Below are 24,051 nucleotides of genomic sequence, written 5' to 3' on the forward strand. Positions count from 1 at the left end.
TGCGTTGGAGCAGCCTCTCTGCACATGTATAGGTACTCTAAGAGCTGGGGCTTAAAGGAAAAGGCATCTCTCCTCACAAATCAAACCCCTCTCTGGCAAGCAGTCATTGTCACTGGGGTTTTTTTCTGAATTAGCTATGCAGAAGTTGAACAGAATTGGGACAGAAGCTGATCTCACCCCACTCTGTGACAACTGGATGAGGGATGCATCGCTGTCCAGAGCCTATCCATTAGTTTGCCCCAGCCTATTCTGAGGCAGATAATGAGCAGGGGGTACACACACTTTCATGGCTGGCTGGAGATCCAGGGTCATACGGTGGGGATCTTTTGGGGCCATCAATAATGGGAAGCAGAATGTTCCCAACAGGAAAGCGTTGTCCGGAGAGCATATGATCCCCACTTTGTCCCTAGGGGTGAGAGGGGGATGGGCCTGTTTGAGATTGACCCAAAATTTTGGACAGTGTCATGAACCTTGGGACTTCCAAGGCCAAGAAGCATTTGACCCTTCAAATAAGCTGCCCCTGCACATCCAAGTGGCAGCTGGATGTTAACCAGCCAGTGGAGAAATGCAACCCGCTGCCAGACTCCAGCCTTTCATGCAAAGGCATATTCAGAATTAAACCCGCTGGCTGAATGAGCTCCCTAGGTCATGGAAAATAAATGCATGGGCCGTGGGATCTCCTCAGTCCCACAGGATCCTTTTGCAGATCCCACTGTAGCTGCAGATCAGCAGCATGATCTAATCTTCTGCCTATCACCAGCCACTCTGGCCCTGTCTTCAACCCATGCTCAGTAAAACCCAGGCAGAGCCTGCAAAGGGAGCAACAGAAAACAGACTCCACAGCTGGGCCATATTGTGCACCAAAGATGGTATAAGCGTGGCAGAGGGAGGGTGAAATCCTGGGATCATGCAAGGTTTTTTGTTCAATAGCTTCATGGCATGGCAGGGTCACAGATGGACTGGGCCTTTCCAGGGTCCCAGGCTGTGCAACAGTATGCAGGATCCTGCACCATGACAGGATGCCCCGGGGCTGGGGACTTCAGCAAGGGTTTGAAGGCAGTTGCTGTCCCTCTGGTCCCTGTGCAGCTCTTTGCTATCCCAGCCTTGGGCCCTCCAATAGGTCTGCTGGTGCCCCTCAGTCCCAGCACACAGCCCCCTGCGATCCTCACCCTGGTCCTCTCCTGAGCCAAACCTGTCACTCATGCTTGATAGCACTGAGCAGTGTGGAGTCTTACCCCAGTGTGGATTCACTCCTAAAGCAGGTAAAGAGCAGCCCAAGGCACCGGTAACTGTGCTTGCAGCCTGCATCTGCTCCCAGCCCCACAGTGAAGCAACAGGAGAGGGAGGTGACTTGGTCCTTCTGCTCTTGAGCCCTGACCCCAGCTACACAAGAACGCCCCACATCGGCGCAGCAAGAGGCCCTGTGCCCTTAGGCACACTGCTCTGCAGCCCCCTGCAAGGCTCAATTTATTTAGCTGCCAGCCCCCGCTCTCCACAGAGAAGGCAGCCAGGCACTTCAGCTGTCCCTAAATTTAGACACTCCTCAGAGTCTTCTAATAGGCTGTGTTATCGCTTCCCATCACTTTGGGGAAGCATGGTGCCCTGGCTCCCACCCCCTCCTTTCTCTCACTCCCTTCCACCCCTCCCCCAATCTCCTTTAAGGACAGGAAGTTCCCAGCTTGTCTCCTTTGGCCTTGCTCCGGCTGGGAGTGAACCATTTCACACGTGACGTCAGTGGGTCCAGACCCCCATGGAACCAGAGCTGCTGGAGTCTAAACCTTTGGCCTCGTCAGTCCCTTCTGTGAAACGTAATCCTCACCCCTCCCTCGTGGCATGAGAACTGGCTGAACATGCAGTGCATGTGTGTGTTTGTGCGCATGCCCATGTATGCATTGCACAAACGTGTATCATAGGGGCAAGCATCTGTGTGGTACATGTGGCCTCTTGCATTCAGGCCCTATCTAGATCTACTATACTCTCCTCCCCAGCACTTCTCATTCCCCAGAGACCACCCTTGTTCTTGCCTGGAAGACCCTCCCTAAACCAGGGTTGTCTGTTTGCCCCACCTTGTATCCTCTGCCCCCTTCACTATGCCAGCCTTTGCTGACAGCATCTCCCATAAGCTGTCCACCTTGCAGTTGGTAGCCCAGATGCTGAAGAGACGTGAACCAGGGCCAGGATGGGGGGCACATGTCAATTCCTCACAGTGCCTCTTCTTGCAGCTTGCTGCCACCAGCATACATGAGAGCCAGTCCTTATTATGCCTGTGACCACATTTCCCTTCCACATACACACTTCTTTCCCTGAGCTGTTTCTTGTAGCCTCTAGGCAGTGAGACTATAACATCCTCAGGGCAGGGGTGCTCCTCAAGCTACAGGTCCTTGCAGTGGGGCCTAATCCTGCCTGGGGCCTTGCAGAGCAGAGGGAATCCTCCCATTTGAGACAGTCCCTGTAATCCAGCAGACACCTGCAGCCCAGGAGCAAACCAATGCTGAGTGGAAGGCCCCCAAGCATGTACCTGGGGCTGCCTCTCTATGCCAGGAAGGGCAGACATCTGGCATGGAGGATGTATTGGGGCAGTCCAGTGCCAGATGAGACAGAAACAGGGGAAGGAAGGAACGAAGGGTACAGGGCATCACATCCAGCCAAGCTGCTTCTGTTCTGGGTTGGGGAGTGGAGAAGACAAGCAGGGAGCACGCAAAGGTGAGAGCTCCCCACAGTACCTTACTTCCGCAGCATGCTATGCTGGTGGGACACACGCTGCCTCACACTACATAGGGCCAATGGCTAGGGAGGGGAAGGAGCCCCCTACCTGTCCCTGCCTCAGGACTCCCTTTAATAGGACCAGATGACTCTGCTTCCTTCTACTTTGCTTGGTGCGCTGCCACCCATATGCACATCCCCACAGGCCCCTATGCCCATCATGTATATTCAGCACCTCCTACACCTCCAACTCTTACCATACCCTAACTACACAGGCTGACATCTGCCACATCCCCTACACTCGGGGCCTCCTCACCCCTACCCCCATGCATCCCAAACCCCCATACACCCCCCATCCCTCACAGACCCGGTGTATGCAGATCCCCTCCCTCTTATAGACCCCCCCCTCCCAACAGGCATAAAAGCCTCTCCATGCCTCCTCAGCATCCTCAACATGCCTCACACAAAGTGCCCTGTAGCCTTCATGCACCCCACATGCACACTGCTCACCCCTGTGCTAACACTGCTCACTCCCAGCCTCACACATGTACCTCATTCCTTGTACTCATAAGCACCTGCCTCCTCATGCATATACCCATCTCGCCACATCTACCCCCATCCCCTAAATTCACATGCCCCCATTCCAGCATGCATGTACCCAACCTACCACACAGAGGCAGGCAGCCTACCCTTGTGTCTCTCATGCCCCTTCCCCCCCAGCACATTTAACCCATCTCCAACATGCAAAGGTCCCCTACTGCCCAGACATACACCCCCACTGCCATGCACACACACAGGCCTCCCCATTCTCTGAACAACACCTCCCCTCCAGTACCGCAGGTTCAGGTGTAACACCTGGTGTCACAAGCAGTTGGGAACAGAGTGACCTCAGCAAGGCAGCTGATGCTGAAGTAAGGGCAGGGAACAGGGCAGGGTGAGCTGAGAAGGGTCCAGGGAGCTTTCCTAGGCCATATAAGACAGATCCACAGCTCACAGTCTCCTTGGAAACTCAGTTCCTCCAGCGGTTTTCTACTTGGAGCTGGGATCTGGGATGCTGCAAGCTGGGTTTGGTACTGCTTCAACGGGGCATGGGGACCTAAGTTGTGCCAGGGGTTGGGCAGGGATGAGGGACTTCTTTTGCACTCATTTGAGGCTGAAGCTGGGGAGGGAAGAGGACAGAGACCAGCTGCCTGGCTGCAGGCATCTGCTGCCTGGCAGAGGAGCAGTCATGTGGGCTCAGATCGTTGGCCCAGCTGAGTGCCTCCCAATCCCAACCCACAGTCTCCTGTTATCCCAGGACTGGCTGCCCTACATACATCTGCCAGTGCCTCTCAATCCTGACCTACCATCCCATCCTAACCCACCAGTACCATCAGCTCTGACCCTAGGGTCCTGCCCCCTCACACTCCTCCAACACCCAGGTAGCTACTGCACCCTAACAGTCATTCCCAGTCTGAGGTGCCATGGCCCCCAATGCCGACAGATTAACTCACAACAGCCTTGTTGCCTAAGTCCTACGTGCACACACACAATGGCAGTCACAGCACACAGGCCCCTTCTCTGTAATGCAGGGCTTGGTGGCAATGATGGAGATGCTGTGATAGGGAGGATGCTGAGACATGGACCCTGCTAATTTGCCCTTGTGGTTTAAAGGCCTTCCCTGTCCTGTTTCCCCTGCTTCCTGCCTACAGAGACTGTCCCCCAGCCCTGCCCCACACAAGGCAGCTCTGGGAAGCTGATGTGCAGCTCTTCTAGCGTCAGCAGCTGCAGGGGGAGAGCATGCTGAAAGGGCCTTGAGCTCTGTGCTCACGCTTGCTGCCCCTCCACCTCACCCGCCCTCCCCCTCCGCCTGATTGCTGCTGGCCCCACGGAGAGCTGAAAGGCTGTGGTGCAATCGGCCTGCAGCTCTCCCCAGAGGGCAGCCACTATTCACTCCCCCAAGCTTAAGAAAACACCCAGCTCCCTCCATCATTGTTTATCTATCTGCAGATTTTTAATGAAAGAACAACATGGGCACTAGGGCAGTCCCTCCCACCAGCCCCGGGTCCTGGATTCCCCGCCGGCAAGCTAGAGACAGACGGGTGCAGATGAGCTGAGCTGGCAGACCTCTCTAGGCCAGCTGGACTGACCGGGGTGGCTAGGAGGTGCCAAGCTGACTGCAGAGCAGGGACACCTCCCACAAGGAGCACTGGCAGGAGAGGGAAGGTGCTTGGTTTGCATGCACTATTTTGCTTGGGAGAGAGTGAAGAGTGGGCCCATCTCTGTGCGGGGAGACCTTAGAGGGGACAGTGTTCCTCAGTCTTGAACCAGGATCACTGAAGCCTGCTTCAATGGTACCAGGGGCTGAATTGGGATTCATTTGCTCTCCCCTTCCCTCTCCAACAAACCCTCGCTTAGCATGGTGCAGAGGGGATGAGGTTTAGTGGGTCGCCTTCCTGCTCTCTGCTTATCTCTCCCCCCACCCCCCTCTCCAGGCGCCGTAGCATTCCAGGCAGAGCAGAGCCATGACCTTCTCCTCGCCACTTTCTAATTATATTTCCCACCAGCCCTTTAGAGAGAAATTATGAGTCTGGAAATAAAAACGCTCCGAGGAAAACAAGGCCTGGGCGCCAGGGTCTGCAGGCTCTGTGCTATGTTCACAGCAAGGCTGGCCACCTCCTGAAGGGAATGTGGCACCGTGGCAGGCCACTGCCCTGTTGAAATGTGCCAGCTCTGGAAGGCCGGGGAAGGGGCTGCAGTGACAGTGGCCAGCAATGTGGCACAGGGCAGGTTTCCCAGCCCATGGACCTCATAGCACTGCCCTGAAAATCAACAGAGGCCAAGTAGGCCTGGGCCCAGCCCTAACCTCTTTCCAGCCACACCCCACCTTGCCCCTGCCTTACTTACCAACGCCTTCCCCACAAACTGTCCCAAGGGGAAGACAGCAGACAAACACCATAGGGGAGGCAATTGGGCCATCTGGGAGATGGGAATGATGTCATACCCAGGTAGGCCATGCTGTCCTGCATTCCTAGCCTGCCATGACCAAAGTTTCCATCTAGCAAGGAGTCCTCCTGGCATTCAGGTGCAAGAGGATGCTGTCCAGATCAAGATGGAGTCTTGTTTGCAGAATCTGGAGTGCGCAAAGGCCACTTTTCCCTAGTGCCCTCCACCTTGTGGCATCATTCACATTAATGCAAAATGGGCATCAGGTGCTTCCCAGAGCAAAGGGTAGCACTTCACAGGGAACAAATGATTATGCAAGATGTCTGACAAATCACCTTCCAAAATATCCAGGTCTGCATTAGTGGTATCCGCCAAGCAGTAGCAGATGTCAGAGCCTTGCAGCTTAGCTTGCCTTTGGAGACATCAGTGACCTGGAGTTTGGGGATTTTCTTACTGTAATTTTATACTAAGTGCATCAGTCCTGGAACAGAGATGGTCACAAACAGCACACATACAACCCCTCACTCAGGAACCTCAGCTCAAAATTCAAATACCCAGTTCCAGTATCTGAGGGAGCAACTCTCCCTCTGAGAGATCAAGGCAAAGAATAAGCTCTCTTGCTCCCACCACAACTCCCCCCAAAGACAATCTGTATCAAAAAGCTTACCCCCAGTACAGGTAAACACTGCTTGTAAAACCCTGTGTGACAGCGCCACCTGTCACATAGCTTATTATGGACCAACTGGCAGTTTGCAGGCTGCATCCAACCCACAAGAGGTTAACGTATAGCTCAGGTCCCTTCCCAGCTGCTACTCCACTTCCAGAGAGTCTCTGGAGCATGCAGCCCCTACAGAAGGCGACCTGAGTGGTACGCAGCCTAGGGACTGAATCCAGTGCAGCATGCAGCCACCAATCACTCCAAAGTTGGACAGCCCTGAAGTAGGCTTGGACCCCTGGATCCCTGGACTTCAGTGGAAGCAAGATTTGTATCCTGGGTGCAGGGCTTGAGCTTCAAGTACACTGTCATCAAAGAAAGTCCTTAACAGCAAAAAGTTGCCTCTTGCAGCTTCAAGTGATTGATCACCCTTGCTCTTCCTAGGATAAGCACTAACTAATCCCAGTACCACGTCTGTGGGAATAGCAGGGAGGTGGAAAGGGGATTCAGCAGGATAAGAAAGCTATGTGTGCAAAGGAATTCTTGAACATAAAAGCACCCTTGAGCCTCTACCTACCCTGGATGACTTCTAAAGGTGCTCAAAAGATTTTCTCCTGCTTGCTTACTATGTTTGAAAGAAACAGTCCTGTTTAACCTGCCTTTGCTTTGGGTGATTGGAGAAGTAATAGTCTCCTAAGAAACCAAAAGTTCAGCCACTGAGAGAGGAAGGAAATGGCAGTGACCCTGTGTATAACACATTTAACTCAAAGTCCTGACTCACACCGGGGGAAAAAAAAATCTCTCTTTGTGAAAGAGAGTAAGCGCCTCACCCAGATTCACTGTGAAATACTGAGCAGTTCCCATTAAAGAGCATTTAGATGGCTCCCCATCCTCGTAAGTGGTGTGGGGAAGTCTGCTGGGTCCCTGCCCTGGGAAGGGGATATGTTTCCTTAAATAGGAGACAGGTGAAGGGTTTTTTTGCAAGCTCTTGAGTCTTCTTCCAAAATGTGAGCTAGGCTACATCCCTGCCTCAGCCCTGGCCAGAAAAGGTAGCATCCACCAGACCTATCTGCCACCTGTTTTCATCCAGATCCTTTCAATGTGGGATGCTCTGCTCCCTCCTGTCATATATCTCTAGATGGAGAGTCGGATGGGAGAGGCTTGTGGAATGAGCTATATGTTTGATCCTGAATGAAACACTCTTCCAGTGTCACATCCCAGCTGCAATCACGATCGGATGTGGAGCTGACAGGACTCAGCACTATAGAGTGCCTGGCCTGTTGCCACATTGCTGCAGGCTGTGCTTTCATCAGGGCTTGTAAGCTAAGCAGGACCAGGTCAACTCAAGGCCAGAATGGAGCCCTCAAAAAAATCCCTGGTGGCAGCTGGGGTGGGTGATCACACTTGCTGTGCTTTCCTCTTGGGGTGAGGATTGAGCCTAGGCTCTAGGCTGGGGCCAGGAGAAAGACTGAGCTACCAGGTGGACTAGTTCAGCAAAGACATGATATTGTAGCCATTTAATTGGGTGCTGTGGTGCTGCTAGGGGTTGTTCAAGAGCTGCCATGTCCTACTGCCCAGGTGGCTGCTTGGGGAGGTGAACTGAGCCCAGAGACACACTCTGAAGCTGAGACCCTGGTTATGTCTCCTGCTGGCTTTGCCTTAACCTCCCACTCAGGCAAATGGGGATAATAAAATCCAATTGCCTGTCTGGTGGGTGTGTGCCTTAGTTCAGAGTGAATGCAAGCTCTTAGCTCCCATAACGCTCAACTATCCCCATATTAAACCCTCTCTCCTGAGCTTAGTGGTACTTTAAACCCAGGCTCTACTGGCACATTTAGATGAAGGCCCACATGTTGCTCTCTCTGTCAGGCTGGTACCTGCAGACAGGCTAAATCACTTGAGTACTGAGTCCTCTAAGGCCTTTCCACAGATCCCTTGTATGCCCAAAAGGACAGATGAGATCCCCAATTCTCTCCATACAGAAGCTCTGCTTAGGAGAACTACTGACAGGCTGGTGAGTACACTGCCAGTGAATACCAGAACCTGGTAAAGGCTGTGCACTGCTGCTGCTCTCACAGTCCAGGCAGAGATCCATGCTGTTCACTCAAGCAAGCTCTGCATTGAAAACCTACCTGTGTGCACAGCCCCCTCCAGAAACCTGTGTGTGTCAAACTCTAATATAGTGCCCTGACTCCCCTAAGGTGAGAGTCCGTAACCTTCCAGGAAGGACTTCTCTACTCAGGTGTGGAGGGTTGAAATGCACCTCTTCATCTGAAGGAAAAGGTAGAAAAGTAAGGATCATTTGGGGATCCAAAAGGGAGGGAAACTGGTCTGAGTAAATATCGAGAGACAGAAGCTGACGCTTTAGTAAATAAAATTAATTTTAGTGCAAGAACGTATAAAAGAGTATACAGGGATAGTATTGCAGGTATATTAAACAGACCAAACATCATCTAAATATGCTCTATTTCTTTTCTTTTATATTATGAAATGAAGGCAGTTCCAGCTAATATATATATGCATACACACGTGTGTGTGTGGCCATGTGTGTGGCCATGCACATGCGTGCATGCGCATGCATGCATTTGCACAGGGGCAGATCCAGAGGGGTGTACTGGTGCAGTTGCACCCTTCCCCTTTGATTCATTCTCCACTCAATGTTTAAAACCAACTGCCTGGCAGTGGCAGCAGCATTTCTTGCCAGGCAGTGATGAGTGAGTCCACTGACTTCCTGGCTCTTTGTCATCTCCGGGATTCCTTCTAAACTCTTCATCTCACAGGTGTTAATGACCCTGTCTCCTTTTTAATGGTCTTGATGTTCCATCAGTGAAGCCAGCCTTTGTTCTGCCATTCTCCTGTCTGTTCTCTGCTCCTGGTAATGCAGCTCCTATTTCACAGCCCTGCAGACTGTTTTTAACTCATTCCAACAAAGTTATATTCGTTTTTGCTTTGATCTTAAACTGAATAATACAGCCCAAGGGCCCTAGCATATTAGTAAAGCTTCTAGTTTATTTTTAACTGGAGAAAAATACATGTTGTTTTATATGTGATGATGTACATCACCATCTGCACCCCCGTTTTCAAAATCCTGGATCCATCCATGTATATGTGCGTGTGTTTGTGTATATTCACCAGTCTGTGAGCCAGTGTGTCTAGGCAGCTTCTTTGAATATTAACATATACAGCATTTAATGGATAATACAGGTGATAAATTATAAGAATGGTTGTATATTATGTTGTAAATACGTAATAACTCCAAACTCATGCAATCCCCATATATTACTCCAGTATTGGAGGTTTTTTCTATATCTGCCTGAATTTAAAAAAAAAAGTTTTTGTTTAAAAAAAGCTGCCCCATGTCTCTGTGCAGGTGCCCCATTTCCCTCTATTTTGTGTGGTGGTGGGGGGGGTGGTTCTGTGCCTGTGCCCCACTGCCCTCTCTTGGATGGAATCAGGACTGTGCCGACATATGACAGACCCTGCAACCAGAGTGGCTTGTGAGACTTGCCACCAGGAAGGTCTGGGAGTGGCATCAGGAGGGAGCAGCACACTGACTCTGGTGAAGTTCCTCCAGGCTGATGCTTTTCGAGACTCTCCATCAGGGCTGATCACTGCTACCTGAGCATAGGCAGATGGGAGCATGGAGAACCTTGCAAATGGCACCCCAGAAGTCAATGGGTCCATTCTAACTGGGATAAGAGCAGGTCATGGGGACGTGTCTCCATCCACCCTGCCCTGCTGCCTGCTTGGCAATCAGCCGCTGGCTGGCTGCACCTCAGCAGAGAGAGGGGACCTGACGTGGGTCTGGGATGCAGTTGAGCCGCTGAACATGTTTTCAGCCCCCAGTGCCCCTTTCTGAGCCAGAACCATATGTCTATGAGTCACTTCTAACCAATCGGAGGCAAACCAGTTCCATTGTATAACCTCATGTAATCTGGAGGTAACTCCAGGCAACGGCCCACGTGCCTGAGTCTGGGGAGGCAGTGGGGAGGAAAGACACCCACCCAGGGGATGGCTCTGGCTGTCATGAAAGTCTCCTGGTGTAGTGGGACCCATATAGCAAAGTGATCACACACTTCCTGGGGAAACCAGGGCAAACCCCCAGAGGTCACTCATGAGGGAGGCCCCCATCTCGTATCAGACCCATTTGTGCCATGCAATCCAGCATCAGCATCATGGCATTGGATATTCAGGGCTGCTCTGGTTCTGCCACAGACTCCCCATCCTCCTCCTGAAAGTTAAACATTTCCTTGTCACTTGTCAGTGCTCCACAGGAGCCGCCTCCAGAACTGTAGGGTGGGCAATGGCCCCCATCACCTGAGAGCTAGACAGTGGCCTTGGAGTTTGGCTCCTGATGTGAACACTCACCCTGGGGCAGGGTTTGTGTCTGGGGGTGCCAGGCCCCACTTGCCATGAAAGAAAGGACTCTGCTCAGACTGGGTGTGCATATGGCAGGGTGCAGCAGTGCCCAGGGCATCTGGAGTGAGTGTGCATGGCATGTCCCAGTGGAGATCTCTGCATTACACAACACCCACCTCACATGAGAGGTGATCCTGCCTTTGCCTGGTGCAACCCACTCCAGCTGCAGGGGCACACCCCAGCTGCCAGGGCCTGAGCATTTGGATTAGCTTGTCCTCTGTCCTGCCATCCCCTCCTGGGGCGCACATGACTAAGGTGAGACATCAATAGCTGGGCATCCCCTTGTCCATAAGAATCCTGCCCTCCTGCCCCAGCCCAGCGCCAGCTGCCAGGCTGGGAGGAACTGGGGCAACGGGGGCCTGTTACAGCTCGGTGCAGAGCTGAGGCAGAGCAGGCAACCAAGTGAGACAAACGCAAGCCGGCCAGGAGATGTTCAATGAAATATTAAGCAGGCTGAGAGGCCTCATAGCGAGCAGGGATGATTGGATGTGACCGGTGATTGCAGTGCACAGTCTCAAGAAAGGAGGGGGCAGCTCGCTTCACTTCACCCTGTCAAGACAGAAACCTCTCCCTCCCTCAGCCCTCACACACCAAGCACATATGGCTCCCCCACACTCTGGGCTGGGCAAACACCATGCCACGCGGGATTCAGGAGGGTGGTAGTGCCAGCACCTTCCCTGTGGTCTGAGATGCCTTCTGCACAACACCCATGGACAAGTGTGGGCTTGAGAGCTTGTGTATGGGGCCAGGAATGGGCTGTCAAGGCCCAGAGGGATTCAGGAGCTGCCTTCCCAGAACAGATTTAGCTTACTGGTCACCACCATAAGGCAAGAGGAAGGGACCGCAGTCCTGTATATCAGTCAGACGGTGATACAGCCTGCCAGTCCCACCTAACTCAGGCCCTGGGCCAGGATTTCCTTTCCAGAGCTGACATACACCAGTGGAAGGAGGCTATGAAGGGTCTTGAGGGCTCAGTCAGGCAGCGCACCCTGGGCTACCTTCCTCAGCTGTCTGGGAGAGGCTGAGGTGGCACAATACTGTCCCAAGAAGTCATCCTGGGAAGGCTGCCTGCAGAGCAGGCAGATGAAAGCAGCCATCCCCTCATTAGCAGCTGTCCTGGAAGGCTGGGAGCCCTGAGCTGTGATGCCAGCTCAGTTTCCACATGAGTAGGTGGCAGTCTGCCACTGTGATGCACCGCCACGATCTTAACAATGCTGTATGCAGATTTGGTTTGTGGTTGGCAAGATTCAGAGCAGGCCCCTCTCTTCCATGCTTGTGCAGCATCTAGTGCAGTGAGGGGCCTTGGTTTTCACCTGGGACTCTCAGCTACTCCCCCAGCACACACAACCAGCAACTGTAGCCAAGGACTGCACCTAATAATGGAGCTACTCAGACCTCCCCTCATGCTCAGCTCTCCCCCCTGACTCCTGTCTCTCTCTGCTCTCCCCCCTGACTCTTCCTGCTCTAGTCCCACAGGCCTCTGATCCGCATGGAGTGGGGTGGCAGGAGTAAGGGTGATATCAGCCCTCCCTTAGGAGCATAGAGAGGTCTGTCCCAGGGAATTCAACAGTACATAAAACAGGCACATCCCTGTTCCCTGGTGTGTTTTGGGTGGAGGGGAGATGAGGGGAGGATAACCGTCATTAGGGGCATCAGGGAACAAGCATCCTAACTCCAGCCCTTCCATTCTCTCTCCACCACTATTTCACTCACAATCAGGTAGCAGGTTTCCCTGACCCCAGGCTGTAGGGACTGACGGTTTCTGTAACACTTCATCTCGGCCTCACATGCATCAGGGGACACCATGGGTACAGGGATATGGATGGGAAGCAGGACTGTGTTGGGCAGTGCCTGGCACAACAGGGATCTGCCTGCACTAGAAAGGATTGCCAGCCTGGAAAGGGGAGGGGGAGCATAGCTGGAAGGAAGTGGCAGTGTGATACACTTGAAAGGAAACACTGCTCCCTCAGGGCCCTGGATTTTCAGGCCTGGAGCTTCGCATTGGCATATCTGCACCCAGCTGTCCCCAAAACCAGGCTGCAGTCTCCCCCGGCGGGACCTTCCCTTCAGTTAGCTCTGCTTCCCAGCCAGCAAGGAGCCTCCTACATTGCCTCACTGCCTCAGCTACTCATGGATGAGGATCTCAGGACTGGAAGCAAAGCTGCCACCCACAGCACCCTAAGGAGGGGATGGAGCAGGGCAAACAGATTAACCCACAATGCCATAAACACAGGACACCCCCCTTCCACGGGGGCATCAGGCGCAGTACAGCTGGCAGGGAGGATGCAGGCAGGGCTTCAGACTGGATCTCTTCAAGTGAAAAGACAGCACGGAGATGGGGTGGGGGGCAGGGTGGCCATGCCTGTGGAAACAGCCACAGTGAAAGGGCAGATGAAGTCCTTCTCTGTCCCCCATTTCAGTCCCTTCCTGGTCATAAGCGGAGGGGATGAGCAGCTTGGAGCAGCCCTTAGAGCCCCAGGGTGACAAGCCCACAGGTATAGCTCTTGTATGGCCCGTGAATGCAGGAGGTACTTGGGTTCGCAGCCTGGTCCCTGCCTGCAAGATGCAGATAGTGGGATCCATAAATCCAAGGATTTTTTGGGGTGGTTTTATTTGCCTTTCAGGAGTAAGGGTTGGGGCGGGGGGGAGGGGACACTTTATCATCACTGGTACTCCCTGCGCCCCATTTGGCAGAAAGTAATGCCAAGTCATATCTCCCTCTCCCACACTTCGGGGAGTGAGTATAACCTGAATTGCTGGTGATAGACAACAGATTAGTTCTGTGCTGTTCAGAGGCATTGGCTCACTCCCAGGCAGAAACAGCAGCAGCCCTCAGGACCCACTGGGTCAACTGCCCTGTTATTAGGTCAAGGCCCTGTGGTGAAATGGCCCGTTGTTGTGTGCTGTTGGTTTCTGTGGCAGGATGCCCATTTGCAAGGACAGGGCAGTTTTCTTCATAGGTCCTGAATCTGGATCATGACACAGAATCAGAGCATTCTCCATTCCCACAACCCCACCACAGAGCTTGCCCCTTCCCAGCTGTGTATTTGGATAGGTACTCTTGGTATCCCATGTCAGAGGCTGGACCCTGAAATTATATCTTGTGGCCAAAGAAGCCTCATTCAAGAAAGTCTCTTTCCAGGTTTTTTCCATGTGTCTGTACCCCACTGAGAGGCCAGCCCAACCCACTTCTAAGCAGACCATCATATCCAACCCTGAGAGACTAACCGTAGCCTTCCCCATCAAACCCACCGTTTGACCAACCCATTCATCCCATCACTGTAGGCACACTCCAATGAATTCCTTCCCAAACCCCTTCATGGGCAGGACAGGGTCATCCACTCAGGAGAGAGATGAGGCAGGTCATCAGGGGTGGGACAGGTGGGCCTCTTGAGGATGACCTGTGTATCTCCATGCAAAGGACTGAAGGGGTCTCTTGGGACACCGAGGCAGACCCAGTGTGCCTCTTATATTGAGAACCCCCTTAGATAGTGATATTAGAAGGATCTCTTATTTCAAGGTAACAAAAGCCTATTAAGAAGAGCAAGGCCCTCCACTCCTTCTGTCCCGGGCCAGCACAGCCCAACCCAGCCCAGCCCAGCCCAGATTCACATATCAGTTGCCTCAAAGCTTGAGGCAAAACTCCAGGTAACCTACAGGCTGAGGTGTGGTTGTGGAAGGAGGCCTACAGTATCCCACTGGTGCCCAGAAGGGTAAAGCCAAGTGTGGGCTGTGGGTCTGCAACACAGTGGAGTCAGGTTCAAGTTGAAGTGGGTTTCTCACCATGTTCTCCAAGGGCAGAGACGCACAGCTTAGGCTTACAACTGCCTTTTCTCACACTGGCCAGGCAATGGAGATCTCTTACCCAGTTTCAGTTCTCATGTCTTACCTCCCTGGGATGTGACTGCTGGGTTGTTGCCCAGGCCATCCTGCTGCTCTGCCTGCAGTCCTGGCACCTCTGCCCCCTGACAGCCGGGCTCCAGCTCTGCTTCCATGACCCCCTGAAACCATGCAAGGAGCATGCCCTGGAATCAGGTTAGCTCTGCCACATAAGGATGCATGCAGAGAAAAAAGGCAGCAGCAGGAAGGTCCCAACAGGGCAGGGAGACAGAAATGAGAATGGCACAATGAGTTCCACAGCCCAGGCTGAGATGATGGGGCCGTGCTGCAGCTCTCACAGCCCTTTGTCTAGGCTGCCTGCAGACTCAGGCAGGCACTGCTGCACAGATTCCACTCAGACCCCCGTCGCTATCCTCCCATGAGGGGTTGGTTATGTTGTCTAACCCTGGATCTCTCACACCCAGCCCTGCCCTGGGATGGCCACAGGTTGATTCCAAAAGCATTCACACTGTTGTCTGAGCATCCCTGATTGTGGGTTACCCTGCCTTTACCCCCTTCTCCTTTGCAACCCCTTACTCCCTGCCAATGCCATAGCAAGAGGGAGAGAAAGGGGTGACCGCCCCGGATGCTGAAATGAAATGGAGCCAACAGGTGCTGCCCAGCCAGGGCAGGGTGCAGGATGGAGCCAGGAGTGGTTCATTTCGGGGAGGGAGGCGTGTGGGGACAGGGGAAGGGTGGCTTCTGTTGCTACATGCACCCCGGGCAAGCAAGGGGGGGCATGTGCCCCCAGATCTGTGTGCGGAGTGAGGGTGGGCTGCTGCTCGGGCTTTGCCCCAGGTGACAAACTTTGTTGCCATGGCACTGCTCCCTACTGTTGGGTACAGCCCTTCCACTCTCTGCCCTTGGAGACATCCACACTACCGTACAGACAGGAAAAAGATCACGGTAAAGCAAAGATTTTGCCACTTATTTGTTGTGGCATGTAGGGCACAACTGACCTGCCCGTGGGCATGAGGAACATATGCCAGGAAGCATCAAGGGGAGTCCTTTGCCTGGGCTGAGCAGGAGCAAAAGGCTGCACTGCATGTGTGGGACCACAGTGCTCTCTGGTGGCACTCTGGTGCTAACAGCAGCCAGGCCCCTCCACCCCATGAGTAAAATTTTACTGAAGTTTTTGCTGGGCAGGGAAGGAAATTAAAAAAGAGAGAAAACATGGCTTCAAGCCAACCAAAAGTATTCACAAATTGGTGCCAAAGTTGATGTTTTGTTTCAGCTCAGGGATGAATCCGAGGAGGAGCAGGGAAGTGTGGCAGTGCAGTCCCACCCCTTTCAATTCCTCCTCCACGCCTGACATCTTCGGGAGCCAAGATCCACTGTTGTTTCAGGTCAATCAAAAACATTTCCCCCTGCTTTGAAAAAAGACAAAAGTTTTCATTTTCACAAGTTTTAAAATGAAAAGTCGAAAGCTTTTCATTTGAAAAGGACATTTTGCTTCAAAATGTCCCTACGTTTGATCAAATGGACTTTAAAAAAAAATTTAACAGCAACATAAAATGTTTTGGTCAACCCAAAACAATGTTTTATACATAGGTGTGTATTTATGTATGTGTGTATATATATGTTACATGCACACACACACATATCTATACTTGTGTGTATATACACAAATATATACACACATACATACCCACATATACATATATAATACACACATGCATATATACATACACACACACAAACAACCCACATATGTATGTGTGTGGGTGGGTGTTAACTTGGGCCAGAACACCAGAAAAATCAGTAACCGCCCAGCTTCATCTTACTGTAACCCGCTGGCCCCTCTGTGTCATTGTTTGAGCTTCGTGGTTGTGTTTCTGTTCCCTAGGTAACTCCCTAGGCAGCTGCTCCCTGTGCTCATGGTGGTTAGGTCTCCCCAACACCTCACTGTGCCATGCAGACTTACCCACAGTGCTTTGGCACACCTGGGCGTACAATGGCCACGGGCAGATGTATGCACACAAAGGCTCTCCAGAAGTGCTCAGTGCATGTACAAATGAAGAGAGAACAGGGAGGGAATCCCCACACATTTGCCCATCTGTGTTCACCCCCTGGACCAGAGGGGGCTGCCATGCACTGAGTCAGCTACATGCTGTTCAGGCCATTTCTCCTGCCACCTTTGCCTGCAAACCAGCAAACCTGTTCAATAAGGGGCTGTCCTACTCCCATGGACTGTCCTGTAGGGGAAGGAGCTCCACAAGCCCAGCCCAATGCATGGCTTCATTTCTGTCTTTCTAGTGCTTGGTCCTAGAGGTGGCACCAGCCCCAAATCTGAACTACCTAGGCAGCTTCTGAGTATGGATATCCTGGCAAAAGAACACCTTCTAGTGTGCACAGACACCTACAGCAATTCAGGGTGCTCTCGGATCAGTGATTTTTCCATTCCTGAACATTAACTGAGCAGTGAGACTGTATTGCAACTCCTGGGCATTGGCATGGCCAGTCCTGTTACATAGTTTCTAGGGTCAGAAGGGACCTGAGCAGATCATCTAGTCTGACCCCCCGCCCTAGCAGGAAAGAGTACTGGGGTCAAATGACCCCAGCAAGGTGTTCATCCAACCTCCTCTTAAACACCACCAGGGCAGGAGCCTGCACCACTTCTCTTGGAAGTTGGTTCCAGACCCTAGCTGCCCTGACCGTGAAGTAGCGCCTCCTGATATCTAACCTAAACCTGCCCTCTGCCAGCTTGTGACCGTTATTCCTGGTCACTCCTGGCGGTGCTCGGGGGAACAGTGACTTCCCCAATGCCTGCTGATCCCCCCTGACTAGTTTATAACAGGCCACAAGATCCCCACTCAGCCTTCTCTTTTGGAGGCTGAACAGGTTCAGGTCCCGTAGCCTCTCCACATAGGGCCTGCCCTGTTGTCCCCTGATCATACAAGTGGCCTCCTCTGGACCCTCTCCATGCTGTCAACATCCCTCTTGAAGTGCAGCACCCACAACTGGATGCAGTACTCCAGCTGCAGCCTGACCAGTGCCACATAGAGGGGGAGGATCACCTCTCTGGACCTGCTCGAGATGCATCTGTGGATGCATGACAAGGTGCAGTTGGCCTTCCTGACTGCATCCCCACGCTGTCCACCCAGGTTCATCTTGGAGTCAGTAATGACTCCAAGATCCTTTTCCGCCTCCGTGCTGACAAGAGGGGAGTTCCCTAACCTGTAGGTATGGTGCCGGTTATTCCTCCCTAGGTGCATCACCTTGCACTTGTCTGTGTTGAAACCCATCCTATTCTCGTCCGCCCACCCTTGTAACCTGTCTAGGTCTGATTGTAGCCTGTTGCATCCTTCCAGTGTGCCCACGTCCCCCCACATCTAAGTGTCATCAGCAAATTTGAACAGGGTGCTTTTTACCCCCTCATCCAAATCACTGATGAAGATGTTGAACAGTGCGGGGCCGAGGACCGAGCCCTGCAGGACCCCACTGCCCACGTCCTTCCAGGTTGAGAAGGACCCATCCACCACCACCCTCTGGGTGCGGCCCTCCAGCCAGTTGGCGACCCATTTGACTATGTGGTGTCTACACCACAGCCCCCCAGTTTCTTAATGAGAACGGGGTGAGAGACAGTGTCAAAAGCCTGCCGGAAGTCCAGGAAGACTATATCCACTGCTACCCCTGCATCTAATGATCTGGTGATCTGATCGTAAAAGGCCACCAGGTTGGTCTGACAGGACCTGCCACTGATGAACCGATGTTGGTTGCCCCTAAGCATGCAGTCACCTGCTGGCCTCTCCTGGATGTGTGCCAGCATAATTTTCTCGAACAGCTTGCCTAGGATCGAGGTAAGACTAACTGGCCTATAGTTTCCCGGGTCCTCCTTCCTCCCCTTTTTGAAGATGGGAACCACGTTGGCCCTCTTCCAGTCCTCCGGTACCTCACCAGAGCACCATGAGTGCTCATAAAACCATGCCAGGGGACTTGCAATGACCTCGGCCAGTTCCTTTAGAACTCGAGGGTGGAGATCGTCCAGACCGGCTGACTTGAATACGTCCAACCCCTCCAGAAGCTCCCTGACTAAATCCTCGCTAACCCGTGGCCCAGGTGTGCCTCCCCCGGGGCCCGAGGGGGGCCCAGCAGGGAGGTGGCTGTTCTGGTCCCTACTTAGGAAGACAGAGGCAAAGAAATAGTTAAACATGTTAGCTTTGCTGTCTGGTTTGACAACCAAGTTCCCCAACACATCCTGCAAGGGTCCCACATTACCCGGGACCTTCTTTTTACCCCCTATGTATTTAAAAAAGGACTTCTTATTGTCCTTAATCTGGGAAGCTAGCCCCCGTTCCATCTCTGCCTTGGCCTTCCTAACTACCCCCCTACATCCCCGAGCAACTACAGAATAGTCTTCCCTGGTGATGACCCCTTCTTTCCATTGGGTGTAAGCTTCCTTTTTAGCAAGGAGACATTCCCGGATGCTTTTGGTGAGCCACGGAGGCTTGTGTGCTCTCCTGCTCCCTTTGATCCTCATTGGGATTACCTTCTTTTGGGCTTGGAGGATTGAATCCTTAAGGAGCAACCACTCTCCTTGGACACCTGGATCCCCTCCCTTCCGGGACCTCAGCGCTTCACCAACTATCCTCCTTAGCTCGTTGAAGTCTACCCTCCTAAAATCTAGGGCCGCTGCCTTACTGAATGCCTTTGCCACCTTGCACTGGATGGTGAATTCCAGCAGGCGATGATTGCTGTCGCCCAGGTGGTCGAGCACCCAGAGCCCTCTCACCAGGTTATCACCCGTGGCCAGCACTAGGTCCAACAAAGCGTCTCCCCTGGTGGGGCTGTGCACCTCCTGGGTTAGATGGAGGTCCTGCACTCTGGCCAAGAACCTACATGAGCGTTCAGACCTGGCTGACTGCTCTTCCCAGCAGATGTCCGGGAAGTTCAGGTCCCCCATGACTACCACATCCTTAGCCTTCACTACCTCTGTGAGCTGACCCAAGAATTCCTGGTCAAGCTCTTCTCCCTGGTTGGGAGGTCTGTAGTAGACTCCCACCGTTAGGTCTCTTTCCCCTCGACTGCCTTGTACTCTAACCCAAAGCACTTCAGAGTGCCCCTCCCCTGACTCCTTGCTAATTGACAAGAATGTGTATTCCTCCTTAATATAGAGCGCCACACCCCCACCTCTCTTTCCTATCCTGTCCCTCCTGTACAGCCTATAGCCCTTGACATTCACTGCCCAATCATGCGTTGCATCCCACCACGTTTCCGTAATCCCCACTATGTCCGGGCTGGTGTCAGCCAGCAGGAGGGTGAGTTCCTCCTGCTTGTTGCCCATACTACGAGTGTTTGTGTAGAGGCATTTGAGGCCTCCTGTGGGTGTGTGTACTGACCCTCTAGTCCCAGCATTACCCTGGCCCCTCTCTCTTACCTGTTTGATTGCTTCGCTCATCGGTCTGGGCTGGGCTGTAGTTGTGGGTGCTGTTTGGTCTGGCAGTCTGATGTTTCCTCCGCCCTCATCTTCCCCTTCCCCCGACGAGCCTAGTTTAAAGCCCACCGGAGGAGATCCACCAACCTAGAAGAGAACACACCTTTAGGGGAAAGGTGGAGCCCATCCCATCCCAGCATGTCTCTCATCGTGATGTGCCGGTCATGGCTGAGGAAGCCAAAGCCCTCCTCGAAGCACCATTCCTGCAGCTGCCAGCTGGTCTCCGCGATGCACATTTCATGCCGTCTGCCTCATCCACTCACTGGCAGGATAGAAGAGAAAACCACCTGTGCACCCATCTCCTTCAGCACGCACCCCAGAGCATGGTAGTCCTCCATCAGGCGATCAGAGCTCCTCCTGGCTGCATCGTTAGTGCCCACATGGACTAGGCAGGGGGTTCTGTCAGGTGACACATCTGAGATGAAGGGGACGTGGGCATCGCCCACCCCAGTTGCATTAGGGGATCCCAAGAACTCATTCCTCTCACTGACAGGCTATAAGCTATGCCAGGTCTTCCACTGTTCAATGTGAGATCCCTATGTAAGACTACCTGTGCCTGGCATACTTTGGGCAGAGCCATGGCACAATGCCAGCACCCAAAGCATAGAGGTGTGAGGTATCCTGGAGCTCCCTGCACCAGGAAGATCTCAGAGAGCTTCACAAATCATTGGCATTGTGTTTTATTGGTTAGGGACTCTACTGCTTGGCCCTCACCTACCAAATCTCCCAAATCCACACACAACTAGACTGTCCAGGGAGCACTGCCCACCACTGAAATGCAGCCACCTCTGGGTTGTAGCACTGCACACACACACAGCAGAAAGCCATGAAAAACCCTTCTTCCAAAGCTGGGGGGATGGGAGACATAATGGAATCAGTCCAGCTGCAGTTGTTAGCCACTGGGGTGACCAGAAACTGGCAGGTACACCTCATCTGTTGGACAAGAGCACCGGTACCTCTGCACTGGCTGTCACACTGGGGTGCTGGCTTTGTGTTGGCTGGAGAGATACATGGCTTACTGCCATCCAGACCCTCCTTGCTAAGCACCATGCATTGTCATTGAAGAAGGGGTGCAACCAAACCTGGGAGGCTTGTTAGCAACAGCAAAGGAGATTCTGACCCTCCTGCTACAGTGAGGACAGTGTCCCGGGAGGTCCCTGCCACGAACCTCCCTCAGCTCAGTGCAGGCCCGCAAACCATGATGATTTAGGAAAGGCAATCCCCAGCTCTATGGGCAGTAACAGGGGAGGAGAAGAGAGGGGAGCTGACAACTAAATTCCAGAGAGAGTTTCAACCATCGGAAACATCTGCAAGAAACTGCCCTGCCAGCAGATCCCCAGCTGATGGAAACCTATTCATCCCCCAGAGAGGAAGGGGGGAGAGTGCATGCAGCTGGCTGTGGGGCAAGGGTGATATTGACTCTATTTGCAACCTGTGCCCAGTCTGATGCCACCAGGCCTCCAAGGGCTCCCAGGCAGGGGGGTCCTGGCAAGACAGGTCAGCCCCTCTCCCCACTGCTATGCCAGGCAGCTGGGATCTCACCTCTGTCCTGTAGCAGGACGTTACCAAACCATGGGGATGCCTTTCTGAGGGCCTGTGCCCACTCCACCTCCTTCAGGGGCTGTTTAGACACCCATTTGCCTCTCTGCTTTGTGCATTCCCAGGTCACAGCAAAGCTGACTCACTCTCAGGCTTTGTCCTTGGTATGCTCTTCCAATTTTCTCCTCAGTCACGAGGGGGCAGGAGTGAATTGCTAACCAGCAGGGGTTGCAGCCAGGGCCATTGGCACTTGCTGCCCCAGAAGCAGAGTGGGGCATTGATTGCCAGGATTAAGGGAAAGGCCATGGCCCAGACCAGCTGCCAGAGCTGCCCTGCAACTGAGAAGTTCTGATCTGGCAGCTGACTGCAGCTGCCTGAGCACTGAGTTTCGTAGATCCTATTCCAGGGTTTGTCCTGATGGCAGGGCACTTGCACTGTGGCATCAGCATGGCTGGATCTGCCAGGAACCTCAGGCTGGAAAAAGGGAAACTACAGGGTCTCTATGTCTTGAGGTTTTAAGAGCAGGCTGGGCAAATGTGTGCTAGGATGGTTTGGGGCTGGTGATCCTGCCTCAGGAGAGGGGCAGAGCAGAGGTCGGCCCAGCATCCCTTCCAGGCCTGTTTCCTGTAGTTCTGTGAGTGACAGGGAGGGCTGTGTGTTAGCACTGAGGAGCACCAACATGGGCTGAGGGAAAACCCAGGACAGGAATTGCAGCGGGGGCTGGAGGCAGAGGTGGGTTGGGTGGACAGAGTTGGCATTGCAGGGGAGCAGGTCAGATTGGAGAGGCCTCAACAGAGTTTCTGGGTCATGAGCCACAGGTCCTGTGCTGGACTGTGGATGGATGTGCCATCCCCTGAATCACAGCTGGTTACAAACTCGAATCTGTGTGTCTTTCTCCTCCAGTGGCAGGAGCAACCCAGTGAAGACAAATGCACTGCACAGCCTGGCTTCACTTGGGGCTCTGTCTCACCTTTCACTGGCACCCCCTCTAGTATACACAGCCACAGGAACTCCAGCCAGGTGGATCTGCACCCACGGCCCACAGCTCCCAGGGGCGCCCAGCCTGGGGAAGAAATACGGATGACAACAGTGCCACCTGCTGCAGAAAGAGGGGAGCTGCTGTCTGCAGCCTGGACACCCATCCTTTGCTAGGCTTCAGCTGCTGCAGCCTTCACCTCCCTGGCAAGGCCAGCTGCGGAGCTTATCCCCAGAGGGTGCCCGTCAAAGGGAGTGGTCAGCATGTGCCAACGAGTAGGCAGAAACTCTGGGGGGACTCAGTGTCCACACAGACACGGCCAGGCAGAACAGAACCTGCCTTGGCCAGGAGCCGGCCTGGGAGGGAGATTCCTCCACAGGGTGTGTGCTGAGCTCTCACCCTTCACCCCTTCCACCCTCGGCGCCCTCTGACGCTGATCTGCACAGCACAGCTCACAGCACTCAGAGCTCACAACTGGGGCCAGAGTGGGAAAGGGGCTGCAGGTCAGGACTGAGGGGCTGTCACCAAGGGAGTCCCTGGTTTCCAAGAGCACTGCATGCTGAACCCAGGGCTCGAATATTAAGGGGCTGTGAGTCAGGATTGAGGGCTGTCACCAAGGGAGTCCCTGGTTTCCAAGAGGACCTCATCCAGAGCAGGTGTTGACAATGCCCATAGCTAAAAGAGGGGCCTCTTTGGTGACACACACACCAGCTCCCTGTGGTGGCCTAGCCTAGGTTTCAGTGGTTAGAAGCTATCACCCCTGCACCCAAGTGCCCATACAGTGCCCAGTGCTGGCAGCCTCCTCTATGGCAACATCCCACCAGCATCAAGGGAGGCCTGTCTGAGCAGAACAGCACCTGGCCTGGCTCTGGCCTCTGGAGAATAAAGGGGGATAGCTGCCCTCCTCCTCAGGTGTATGTGTGATATAGTGTGGCTGCCCCTTTGGGATGTGGGTGTGGGGCAACAAGTGATGCCCTGGGGTCAGTTATTGCTTTTCTGAAGGAACTGAGGGAATCTGGGCTTTTTCCCTTACCCAACACTCCCCTGAGGACCTGGGCCTGGCTCCCAGAGCCACTTGAGGATCATGTTAGAACATGTGTGCCCCCAAGTCTGTGCTGAGTTGCCCAGTCCCCTCTGGGCTGTGTCCCAGAGACTCCAGCGGACAGTTTAAGCTGTGTTTTGCCTCTGGTCAGCCAGGCAGGACAAGGTCCCTCTGGCTGTAGATAAATGGAGGGTTTCACACTCGCTGGCCGTTCACGACTGAAGCTGCTCTGCCTTGGAGTCCATCCAGGAAAGTGCTCTTGAGGGACCAAGCACTGGAGAGACTTCAGAGAGAAGGCTGCTGAGTGAGAACAGGGTTAATAGCATGGGGAGACACCCACACAGACAGAATTAGGCTGGAGAGAAAATGTTCCTTTTGTTCCCAAGATGAAGGACGGCATGTGCCTGGGTGCAGACATATCCCTCAGGGGAATGGCATGTGGTATTGGGGCATACAGGAGTTTCCCTGTGTTTCAATGT

General features: G+C 53.4%; 1 long non-coding RNA gene across 1 annotated transcript in view; it reads right to left on the minus strand.

Moving 5' to 3' along the window:
* Positions 1-8,678: 8,678 nt before the first annotated feature.
* LOC149852405 (uncharacterized) overlaps positions 8,679-24,051 on the minus strand; it is a 38,478-nt gene continuing 23,105 nt past the window's right edge. Inside the window, exons 2-3 of the long non-coding RNA XR_016439269.1 lie at positions 19,959-20,102; positions 8,679-15,951 (exon numbers count right to left, since the gene is read on the minus strand). This is a non-coding gene — a long non-coding RNA (uncharacterized LOC149852405). The remainder of the gene's footprint in view (positions 15,952-19,958; positions 20,103-24,051) is intronic.

This window comes from Crocodylus siamensis, chromosome 15 (genome assembly GCF_052110815.1).
Source record: "Crocodylus siamensis isolate JL-2025a chromosome 15, ASM5211081v1, whole genome shotgun sequence".
Lineage (NCBI taxonomy): Eukaryota > Metazoa > Chordata > Crocodylia > Crocodylidae > Crocodylus > Crocodylus siamensis.